Genomic DNA, 12,429 nt, shown 5'->3' on the forward strand with positions numbered 1-12,429 from the left:
ATGCAGTGGATTCAGCCATGCTGAGATGCTCAGCAGCAAAATGCAAACCTAAAGCCCACACTTCCATATCCTATCCACGCTGCAGACTGCTACTCAATATACACTCCAGAAAAGCAGAGGTGCTCTGAGATTTCCATCACCCAAGATGTCTACAACCCTTTCAAGAGAATGAAAAGGGAATCATCTCCAGACTGAAGAACATATGTTTGCTACAAACTTAAATACCCATATGTAAAGGTGCAGCATGTTCTTCCTGAATATGTGCATGCAAATCCCACTTAGATTACAAGGAAGCTTTGGACAAGGAAGCTGGAAGCTAACACAGCCTTATAAGAAATGACTTTACTCTTTTACAACCATCTAACACAGAAAGACACGACAGAGCTCATTACCCACAGTGAGTCACGTTTTACCATGGAAGTATGTTCTTTGTCTAGGCAGTTGTTAATTAACAGCAGGAAAAGGAGACACTGTTATTTCAAAACACATTTTTGTTTGTTTTACAAATATATAAAATGTCTGCATATTGGAAACAGAGGTTCAGCCTAAATTTCTCAGGTAGGCATGTTTCCCCCAGGTTTCAAAACATTCATATAGCTTATAGCACTATATGAACTGTTGAGAATCTGGATGAAGCAGCTAGCAACAATGGACATGATAGCTCTCACAATAATGCCTGCAGAACAGAAAAGACATGAACTCACACTGTGTGAGATACAGGTCTGGTAAATGAGCAGCAATAGGAAAATCATTGTCCTTAGAGTGAAATTATTGTAAGGCAAACTGACAAGAGTGGGCCCCTCACTGTCTCTCTAAAAAATATTAAAATATGGAATAACCATAGCAACATCAAAGATGAGCTGAACCAATTAAATACTACTGATAATTTCCACAAATTCAGGCAAACTTGATTTAGGGCCATGTGTCCAACCTGTGAAGCTCAATTGCCTCTGAAGAAGAAGTAATCTTACTAGACCCCTTCATCTCAGTTCCAGCAAGGAAAAAAACAAGTGGGCAGTATAATTATTCTTGTGTGTCTCTGCAAACGCAAGAGCAAGAACATGTTCTCTGAAATACGTAATCACTCCCAAGACAGTGTCCTGGCACGTCTCAGATAATCCATATGACCTGCTGGCCTGTACCTCAAATAGGAACGCCTTCGTTTGTTTTCTTTGGCATGGATCTCCCTCTTACTTCACCTCCAGTTTAAGCTTCCTGCTTCCAGAAATTATTTCTCTGAGACAGTGTGCTATCTAGCAAGCTTGGATGACAAATTCCTCTATGGGCAGAAAATAATAGTTTCTGTAAAGCCTGCGGTTGCTAAACGAGGTATCTCCACCCATGCTATTCTTCAGCAGAGAGAACTCCTTTTTAAAACTGTTTCAGAGGTTGTCAAATATCCTGGTCTGTAGAAGTGCTATCTCATACCTATTAATGTCAAAACAACAGTAGCATGTGGTCCTGACAAGGACTGGTCATCTCATTAGTAGGCACTAATCAGTCAGATCATTAGCAGCATGTGCACACAGCCCTGTCAGCCTCCCTGAGTCCTACAGTTTGCATTCCTCAAGGGAAGAACTGATAGGAAGCAGGCCTCCAGGACAAAATCCTAATGAATTCCAGTAATATCCAAGTTTGGCTTCCTGTGGAACTGAGGAATGAGAACCAAGCAGGAGACCATTTTTTTGCTGCACCATGAGAGATCCACAACACCTTTCCACAGACATTTCACCCAGGTACAAAATTAGGAGATCCAGGTTTAGATCCCACATTCAGTTTCTGCAGTTCTCCAGCTCCTCCTACTGCCCCACATCCCAGCTACAGATCCAGCCGTTGCCACCCCTCCAGCAAGAACCAAGGGGGCCATCACCTGTTTTTGCTTTGGGCTGGGTTGTGCTGTTACATGCTGGCCTATGGTGGAACATAACACTTACTGCACCTCATAGCTTGAGCAGCTTAAATGATGTTTCAGCTAACAACAAGTATAGGTGTGACAGCAAAAAGAAAACCCAAGAAAATCTATACAAGCCTTTTGACCAAAGCCTGTAGATTTAAACAGAACACTTACTGAAAGGCAACAGACTTGATTTTAAGGACCTCTACCACTGACTATATAATATGCGATGTATTAACTGTGCTAAAATTCCGAACAACTTTTAGGAAGAGAAACGCCATCAGAAAACAGTAGCATTTCTCTGGTTAAAATGGAAAGAAGCAAACAGAAGCAATAACATTCAGGTTCCAACTTCAAGGCTCCATTTTCCTACATTCTATGCAAATAATTCAGTCAACTCCACCCTTATTATGCATTTCCAAGCCCTAACATGGATATAGAGACAGGGTAGTCAAGTTTTTTTTTATAACAGAGATGTAAACACTTCTGAAATGCAAGCCAGGAGACTATCACAGACAGAGAGAATTATACTGCTCTGATGTGTTTGTTTGCATACTAATCACATAATACTGAAAACAGATGACATTTGGTCATTATTTGCTTTCAACTGCCACTGACTAAAGTAGAAGAAGGAGAAGTTTAAAAAAAATCCCAACAAAACACAAAAAACCCAAAATAAAACACGTAAGACTGTAGGACTGTCAGAAAGGACAAAACCAAGTAGTTATTAAAATATTCATTTTATTCAGAAACTGCCTTGATGTGTACCATACTTCTCTTGTTTCAATTAATTTCAAATGCCAACTGTAAGCAGCATGTTAAATACATTGACAAGATGTCTCATTTCATGTAACATTCAGTTTTGTCTTTTGCAAGTACATTCTTCAGCAACGTTCTCAGTGAGTTTTCATAAAGATGCGTGCCCTTGCTGGAGAAGTTTCAATGTGGCACAGCCTAAAACCACGATTTTGTTATAAATGATTAATTAATAACACCTCTCTCTCCAGGCAGGCCTTCAACACAATGGAGTTGAAAGCAAATTGTTAGTAAGCGCCTAAGTGTATACTCTTTGAAATACAAACTGACATTTGAATTATGTTCTGTGCAATTCACAGCACAAAAGGATTCAACCTTGTACTGGAGTTTAGATAGCAGAATATCACATGAATGTCATAATTTACTAATAATTGTTCTGTGCATGTGGGATTTGGGGTCCCAATTTATGAACCACATTTTAGAACAGAATCTGCCTACCTACCTCAAAAATTCAGCTTGCCAGCTTGCCTGAGCATCACGTTCTTAAAAGTTAGGTATGCCAAATAATGCAGACACTTCAGTAAATATACACAGGGGTGACCTGGACAGCAATGTGCAAGTGAAACACTGGCAGAAGGAATTCTGAACAGCCAGTTCCCATCTGATCAATCCCCAGGCTGATCAGGGACTTGGCAATACCTTATGCTCCCATACCAGAACAGCGTATGTCAGGTGCAGCACTACAGCTTCCTGTGAATTATGAACACCAAGATTTAAGACAAGATCCTTTCTCTAAAGAACATAACAAAGACTAATCCCTGACTCTTGGTACATGTAAACTGCAGTGGGATGAACAAGGGAACTCACGGTTGTTTCACATCTGTGGCAGGTTAGCTGAGGTGATATTAAACCAGCAAAGTATTACTAAACATCTTCTCCTGGGATGGCATCCTGGCAGGGCAGACTAGGGAAGCCATAAGTTCCAGTTCCAGTGGCTCCTCCTAAGAATGAGGCCAGAAGAGGAAGAGGAAACAAGGTGTCATATGAGACAACCAAGCTACTATGAGGAGCTCAGGTCCCTAAAGACTCCTGTTGTAAACTCCTGTTGAACAGCATTCTTTTGACCTTGCTCACTTGACACTGCCTCAGACTGGGCTCAGGAATACCTTGGCATGGGTGGCACAGTGAGACGTTTTTTAATATAGACAGCATAGATCCCATGAGGTAAAACTGTCTCAAGTCTACTGAATACTGTGGGCACAAGCAGCTGCCCCACAAAATTCTGCTCCATGAGTCTCTATAGCTCTGCGAATCACTTGTAGTGTCATGCCTCAGTTATAACTGAGAACCATTTAAAACTTCTCATCCTTGCAAAAATAGCACAAATCATATTAAGTAATGTATCTCATGATCAGGCTTTCTTAAAAGAAATTAATTATATACACGAGATTATAAATTCAGTAATACTTTAACACAGTAGTGAAGTGTCACAAATGACTTACCTATTACTCAGTGTCTGTTTCACTTGAGCTGTACTTTTTGAACCATACGTGCTATTAGTTACCAGCAAAAAAGCACAATTTTACTCTGTGTTACAATGAAAGTATAGACAAGTGCAGATCTTCCAAGAGGTTTAAGCAGATTTTTACTACCACTAGCAGAAGTGTGCAAGGAGTGCATACTTCATGTCTGATGCAGGTCCAGCCATGCCTCTCTTTAACACAGGTTAGAGGTGACTCTATTCTTGACAGATTAACATCCTCAGCTTAAAAGAAATTATTAGACTTCAAGAGAAGTTTTTAAAACAAAACTAAATTGTTTTAATTTGAGTCAAAAGCCCCTCACTCTCTGGAGAATATTATCATGTGTGGAAGCAAACCAAGTGATGCAGGAAATGCCTTCCTGATACCTAGAATGTATCAAAATACAGGACTGCAAGTAGTAACCAAGAGCATGCAAATACGAAAAGCAAAGTCTTTGTGTGCATCTGGAAAGGAAATAAAGAATGAATCTTCTGATGAGTGAATACAGACATCAACTACAAGAAATTATATACGTAGTACAAGTCAGCCAAGGGCATGTCCTACAGGTTTTGTAACATACACCAAGTGCCATTAAGATGCATTTGGGTCAGATTCATATTTCACCAAGCATGCCTAAGAAATGCTCAACAGCAAAACCAGAAAAATTGTTTCCCCTTAACACTTTTTCTAGAAGTAAAACGCAAAGGCTGCTTTTAATTATCACATATTAAAGAAAAGCCTAATTAATTATTTCTCCATAATAAAACCATTCAAAGCTAGGTCACAGCTGGTCTTTGCATAAATATACAGTAGGTAGGAAACAGAAAAAATACTGCTCCTTCTCCTAACCTACTGCAATGAACATTTGATTTTAATTCCTGCTTCAAAGGACAGCAAAATTCGCTCTATCCCAAAGCACACACAGGTATAAACACAATCCACCAAGAGTTTTGCATGTATGCAAGAGCAGGAGACGTTTCATCAGAACCACTAAGACGTTTCATGATGCTCAGAGGGACAGATTGGGCAGCAGAGAACCAGCCCTGAGCCTGAAAGCTGAAGCCAGATGCAAGTTGAAAATAAGGTGCAAACTCTAAACAGAGATGATTAATCACTTGAATGAGCTACCAAGAGAAGCAGCAGACTCTCCACCCCTTGAGATCCTTGAATCATGTCTGAGCACTTCTCTGGAAGATGTGCTTAGCCAAACAAATGTTTCTCAGTACAGGACAGTTGAGATGGGTAACACGAAACCGCTCGTGTTACAAAACAAATCGTGGAAGGCAATCGAACATCCCTGCTGGCCTTATGTCCTGCATGATTCTGTGAGTCACATGTAAGCTCAGGACCTTGGACTGCACCTTACTCGTGAAAAGAGAAATGCTTTCACATTTGTTTGTAACACACTACATGCATAAACATGAAACGTGTAAAAAACTTCATTTCCATGGCCATTAGGGAAAAACATGGTTAATCTATTTAGTTTTTCCCTGACTTTTATGAAGCATATTGGAAAAAATATAGGTTTAAATAACTCAGGGAAAGATTACTTTTCTCAATTCTATAATTTCAGTTAAAATTAATGATCTCTATTTATACATAACACTATTAAAAAGTTCATTTTACTACAAAACTTTAAATTACTTAAACTACTAAAAGCTACACAAATATTTCCATACCTCTGGTTTTGTAGTGCTCACATACCAGAAAATTTTAAGCCTTCTATGCAAAACTTGATTTATCTAAATTCTAAAGGCTTGGCAAACCTATCTTCTCACATTGGCCTTAAAAATTGGGGGTTCACATGGCCATTTTCAGTATAAAGAAATCTATCTTCCTTGTCCACCAAAAAGCTCCTCTCAAAATCTTGAGATACTCTCCTACTAAAGCAAACTCTTCTTTCTTCCTGGAGTTTAGTCAACAATCGTCTCCAGTCACTTCTGGCAGGTTGGGCTTTTTTCATAATATTACAATTAAAACTTAATTCTGAATCCTTAATTCCCTTGTTGAATAATAAAAATTTTTGTGCTTGGATTAAGCCAGCTCTGAAGTTTATTTATTTTTTGTGAGAGAGAGAGATGATGAAAGACAAGGAAGTTGCCAGTAAAAGAAACCTTCTTTCTCATTTCTAGTCTGTCCTTGTATTGAAACAAAAAATATGCCACTCACACATATGATGTAATTTGTTTTGAGCCACTGCAAGAGTGAAGGACAATCAAGGGCTGGACTCACAACTTTTGACAAGTTGTCACTCATCTCTTCACTCAATATCAAACTGGTGAGAGACTGATCAGAGCACTCACACACACACATTGTGCTTCAATCTCAATACCCACTTCAAATTCTTTTTACTTGCCAAGGTGAATTGAATTTATTTATTTTCTGTTTCAGAAAAAATGTCCAAGCCTCTAGTCATGGAATATCCATTGAAACATCCCCTACTATTAAAAAAAAAATTAGATACCTGGGAGATGTAATATGGAAATGACCATATTACATCACTCACACATGGGAGTTGGGATCTACACATTTCAGACCTCTGTCAAACTAGGACAGCTTCTGCACAGGAAGCTGCAAACTCCCTCCCCCAGAGCATCCTCCATTAGTTTGGAAAATAGAAATCTTCAAACTTTCACAGCAGAGAATCTAAGTCTCCCATTAGACTTAGAGATAGAAAGTAAATTCTTAATTAGTCTTGATCATTTTAACCCATCTCCTTTCCCCTCCTCAGTTCCAGTGAAAATCAAGTCCAGAACTGGACTCCAATTTTCAAGTTGTCTCAGGCTAAGAACTTGAAAGTAGTTTAACTTCACAGAAATGAATCTTTGAAGGAAAGAAGTGAGTGTATAAAAAGAAGGAAAATCTCCCATTGTCAATTTAAAATACAGAGGTTTTTCAGCTTTTACAGAATTGCTGAAAATTGTGATATTTTTAAATACACATACAGCTGGAACTCTCAAGGGTCTGACTTATTTCTTGCTATTGCTCATCTTCCTAATTTTTTTCTCCAGATGCAGCTTGGACATCCTAATCCAACTCCCATTTCAGTAACTTTTAAACTCACGATTACTTTGAGGTGTAAGTTTTCAAATCCATTTGTCCAAATGGAGGGATTAAATTCCTTGAACTCCGGCTTAGTTGTACTGAAGCAGAAGTAGAAGTAAGTCTTGCTAACAAGCTTTTACATAAATAGTCAGCTTTACAGTTTCAGTCTACAGACTGAAGGAGGGATGGATAAAAAGCAACAGGGAATGAAAAAGCAAAAACCTTTAGGCTGAAGTTTATACTCTTATTTTAGACTTCTGGCAAAGTCAAGGTTCAGGAAATGCATAAAACAGACCTCATGAAAGGTGTACAAACTGTACTGGAATATGACAGGACAGTCATCTGTCTCCATCAATAGCTTTCTTTTGCACATATAAATCATGCTAGTTCCTTTAGGACACTACAAACTCCAGGTAACTGCACATACCACCAATCCACACACACTTCAAAAGCCAGAGGAAAAATGCATTGTAGGAAAAAAAAAAGTAAAGAGAATAACATGTCTTGAATATATCACAACAAATTCTGGAGAATGGAACATATCCCTTCATAGTATACCTCAAAGCATGGACAAGTTAGGTAAACATCTGTCTTTGAAGAGGCTGAAGAATTTAAAACAGACTAGTAATGTTCCACAATAGTTGTGCAGCATATTACAAATATTTCTTTTAAATAGTTCAAGATTTTGTAATAGAACAGCCACAAAAAACGGTATGTTCTCTTGTCTAAAGATTTGTTTCTAAATTGTTTCAAAAAGTTGAAATACCTTAATGTTGCACCATTGTGAACTGAAATCAGTATAATAAACACTTATAAATCTGGAATAGTAGGAAAGAAAATAAAAAAATACTTGTTTGCTTTCTTCAAAACCCAGAAGAAATCCAAAATTTAAAAATTTTATTTACAGATTTTCAAAGAGGACTGCTGTCATTAAAAGTGCTTCATATTGTTGGCTTGTAGATTCAGTTTCCTTTTCTATTACCTAACTGCAAAACATACTACTTAGAATATTTTTTAAAATTTTGTTCTTATTTTGTTTACTTATTTTTTTATGCTATGCATAAATATGTATAACATCCTTGATTTTGAGGAAAGCAGTCTAATTTAAACAGAAGACTTAACTTTCACTGCCAGCTAGTGAGAAAAGTTAAAAGCCAAATAGATTAAAAGGAGATAAATAACTAAAAGTACTGCAACTGGAAATTAATTTTCCCCTGCTGGGGACAATAATCTGTATGCCTTAAATTTCTTAATAGAAGTAAATTTTAAATAACATGCTTTAATATCCTCCTCTCAACATATTGGTACACAGTGCAGCATTTTTAACATAGCTGTTATAATAACTGTATACTTATCATCAAGTCTCAGCTCCCAGAGTCAGGTCAGTCAGATGATTGTAAAAGATTGAACAGACCCTTCAGAAAAAAGTAATTTCTAGCTCCAGTAGTTGCAGAGAAACAAAAAAAAAAAAAAAAAAAAAAACAAAAAAAAAAAAAAAAAAAAAAAAAAAACCCCAAAACCCCCCCCCCCAAAAAAACAACACCAGAAGCCTGGTTCTGTTGCATCCTAATGACTCAAAACTCCAAAATATGTTATCTTATGCACTATGTTACTCTTAGATCACTTTGACGATGTCTCTACTTAGTTATAAGCTCTTGGACAATGGCAAACAGGCACATGGCCTTCAACCTAATTCCCAAGTCGATCTCCCAAAACCCAGGTGATTATTGTCAACACATGAATGAAACCTCTGTACAGCAGAAAAATACTTATAGCTAGACAGACAGAAATAAATTCTGTAATTTCTCTAGATGTTTATATAAATGTATAGGGAAAAAATTAGAAAATAAAGGTCCTTGTTACTTGTAACAAATCGTACTGTTACAATTACGACAACTGCTTGTTCTGACAGAAGTAATGCTCCCGAGAAATTCCTGTATCAGAACAGTTTGAAAATTAAGTGCATTCATCTTGTCCATTTCCCTAAACCCCTGGAAGAACTACTTTAGGTACTGGCTTCCCACCCACATACCAGATGTTTCTTCCTTTAGTTAGGGATTTGAAATCCAACAAGATTGGTATTTGACTCAAATGCGGTCACTGCATGTTTTTGAAGTTACTTCATTGAACAATAACTGCATTAGGCAAAAAGAAAGTGACAGTAAAACATGTTTCAGTCTCTAAGTGTTAAATAAAGTTGGTTTCAGTGTGCATTACAGAGGTATTTATGTATTGTTGAAAAATTACCACAGAAACTGAGTCATAAACTTCATTTACACAAGTGCAATCAAAGACAGTCCTTGATAGAAATTCCAGCGGAAATTCCAGGGGGTCCCATGCAAATCACTTGAGAAGTCAGCAAGAACATAATATCCAAATATGATTTACGTGAATTCTTGGCTCTGACGTGGATGCTGCACGTGAGAACAGCTCTAAATGATGGCCACATGATACACATTACCACAGAACCTGCTGGATCTCAAAGACCTGAACTGTCACAGCTAAAGAAGCACAGTAAATTTTAAAAAGCGAGCTTGCAAAAGACTGCTCACTGAAAGTAGTAATTCCTCCATTATAAAAGAGCTATATATATTTATTATCACAGAGGGTCTTAACAGCTGTGGTGAAAGTTAAAATTATGCAACAAAAGGGAAAGCTTTCCAGAGCACAGCTAAGTTGATTATTTTAATTCATATCTGGAAGTGAAAACACACATCCAGCTGGCATAAGAGGTGATAGCCTGTTCAGAAATACAGATAACACCAAACATACATGCTTTATGCTCTCAGTAAATTATTTAATCCCACCGGAGTGGTGACATTGAAAGACCTTCAGGGAATCTGGCCAAACAAATCATCATTTGATGCAGACCCATGTCTGTCACCTACATATTACTGAAATACATAATTGTTTGCCAATAAGGAAAAGACAAAAGATTGACCAGAAAAAGGCCTAAACACAATTCACTCTAAGAAGGCAAATCAATGAGCAACAATTCTTGCTACATCTCAGATACATGGGAGTCAGATTTATCTCTTGAAGATTTTCATTTCCTTTCCTACAAATACCTCTAAGTAATGACACTTTAATGCTTACATGCACAACAGTGAATTAGTAACAACTGAACATGTTCATAGTCAAAAAGTTAGCACTATGAAGAGTCCATCAGTTTCTTGCCTGTACAAATCCAACTAAAAATTCCACAATTACTGCCACAATTAAGGAAATATTACACGAGGTTAATACAGATAGTTTTGCTGTCATCATCAGACAGGCTGGTGACCATACCTGTAGTCTCAATTTTTGCCATTACAAGCTAATGCCTGCACCTGCTTAAATGAATAAGGCAGATAATCTATATGATTTCATAGACCAATGAGATGTTTAAATGTAATGCAAATCTGAACTGAAATACAGAATTTTTAATAGAAATGAAAAGAACATAAAAGAGAGAATGCCACATCTGACATGGAAAGAACCCTAAGTGTGCTTACTGTAATTTGCGAAGTAAGGAAGAAAGAATCTGCATTTCAGAACACTTTAACATGGGACATAAGAAACTGCAAATCCAGAATGATAGATAAAGTTTTAATACAATGAATTCTTTCTGTAGGGATTCCCTCTAGAATTCCCTCTATAGACAGACATGATAGCTCATGTATCACTGGGGAACAACAAGCATAGCATCTGCATTTAAAAATGCAAAACACGTAAGCAAGGTCACTGCAAATTAAACTGAAGGCCTAAAATACTATTAGTTCATTCCCAGTAGTATAAAACCAACATAACATACAATTAAAGGCACAGACAAAAGGGAAATTAATACATTATCATTTATCAAAGGCAGGTAGTGTCAGAATAGTCTATTTCTCTTGGAGGGTAGCTAATTTTCTGAGAAATAAAATGGAGATCAGATTTTAATGAAGCATTTGGTAGCATGCCATGAGAAGAAGTTGGTAAAATGGAGATTGATACTGTAATATTACACAGGGGAAGACAGCTACAACAGACACCATGAAAGCCTTTCTCCAAATTGCAGAGGGTCTAATACAGTTCCTGCAGACCTAATCTTGACAGAAACATTTTCTTATAATAAGTTCGGCATGAAAATATGCACAAGAGAATGAAATCTGCTTAAAAGACCAATACTGATGGGACTGAGGTATCACTCAGGAAAGACTGGAATGTACAGAGACATGCAGTATGAAATGCAGTAACATGAAACGAAAGTAAAAACCTTGGAGCCCAAAAGGAGAAATTTATTGTTTGGAGCTGACAGACGAGAAGGTGGGGAGAGGTTTACTCCCAGGATCAAATCAGAGATAACAGTAAGCCACCATGGATCAAGCAGCCTGAAAGAGGCAAATGTGATTTTAAAGCGTGCCAAATGAGACATCTGACATTCATATTTATCATCTGCAATATTGTGCGTAATTCTGGTTACTTGCATATAAAAAGGAAAGAGTCAAACAGGAGAATGGTGCTACAAAAAACAGAGGAACTGGAAAGCTTACATCCCAAGAGACTAAAGACAGTTCAGCTTATTTAGTTCTGCCTTATTTAGCTCTGTTTCTTAAGAAAGGAAACAGACAGAATATGATAACAGAATCACAGGATATGTTGAGTTGGAAAGGACCCACAAGGATCCTTGAGTCCAACTCCTGCACAGCACCATTGCCAAGAGTCTCACCCTGCTCCCAAGGGTATCGTTCAAACACTTCTTGAACTCTGTCAGGCTGGTGCTGTGACCACGTCCCTGGGGAGCTGTTCCAGTGCCCAACCACCCTCTGGGTGAAGAACCTTTTCCTAATATCCAACCTCAACCTCCCCTGACACAGCTTCAGGCCATTCCCTAGGGTCCTGTCACTGGGCACCAGAGAAGAGATCAGTGCCTGCCCCTCCTCTTCCTCTCATGAGGAAGCTGTAATTGTAATGAGGTGTCCCCTCAGTCTCCTCTTGAGGCTGAACAGACCAAATGACCTCAGCTGTTTCTCCTACACCTGCCCCTTCATCATCCTTGTGGCTGTCTTTTGGACGCTCCTTAATAATTTAATGTCTTCGATTGTGGTGCCCAAGGCAGAGCAGAGTCCTGCCTTCAAGGGACTCAACAGATCCTCCCAATTTTTTATCATTGGCAAACTTGCTTAGTATCCCTTCCAGTCCTGCGTCTAAGTCATTTATGAAGATGTTGAAGAGCACGGACTCAAGGAT

The sequence above is a fragment of the Ammospiza caudacuta genome, chromosome 3, assembly GCF_027887145.1.
Source record: "Ammospiza caudacuta isolate bAmmCau1 chromosome 3, bAmmCau1.pri, whole genome shotgun sequence".
Lineage (NCBI taxonomy): Eukaryota > Metazoa > Chordata > Aves > Passeriformes > Passerellidae > Ammospiza > Ammospiza caudacuta.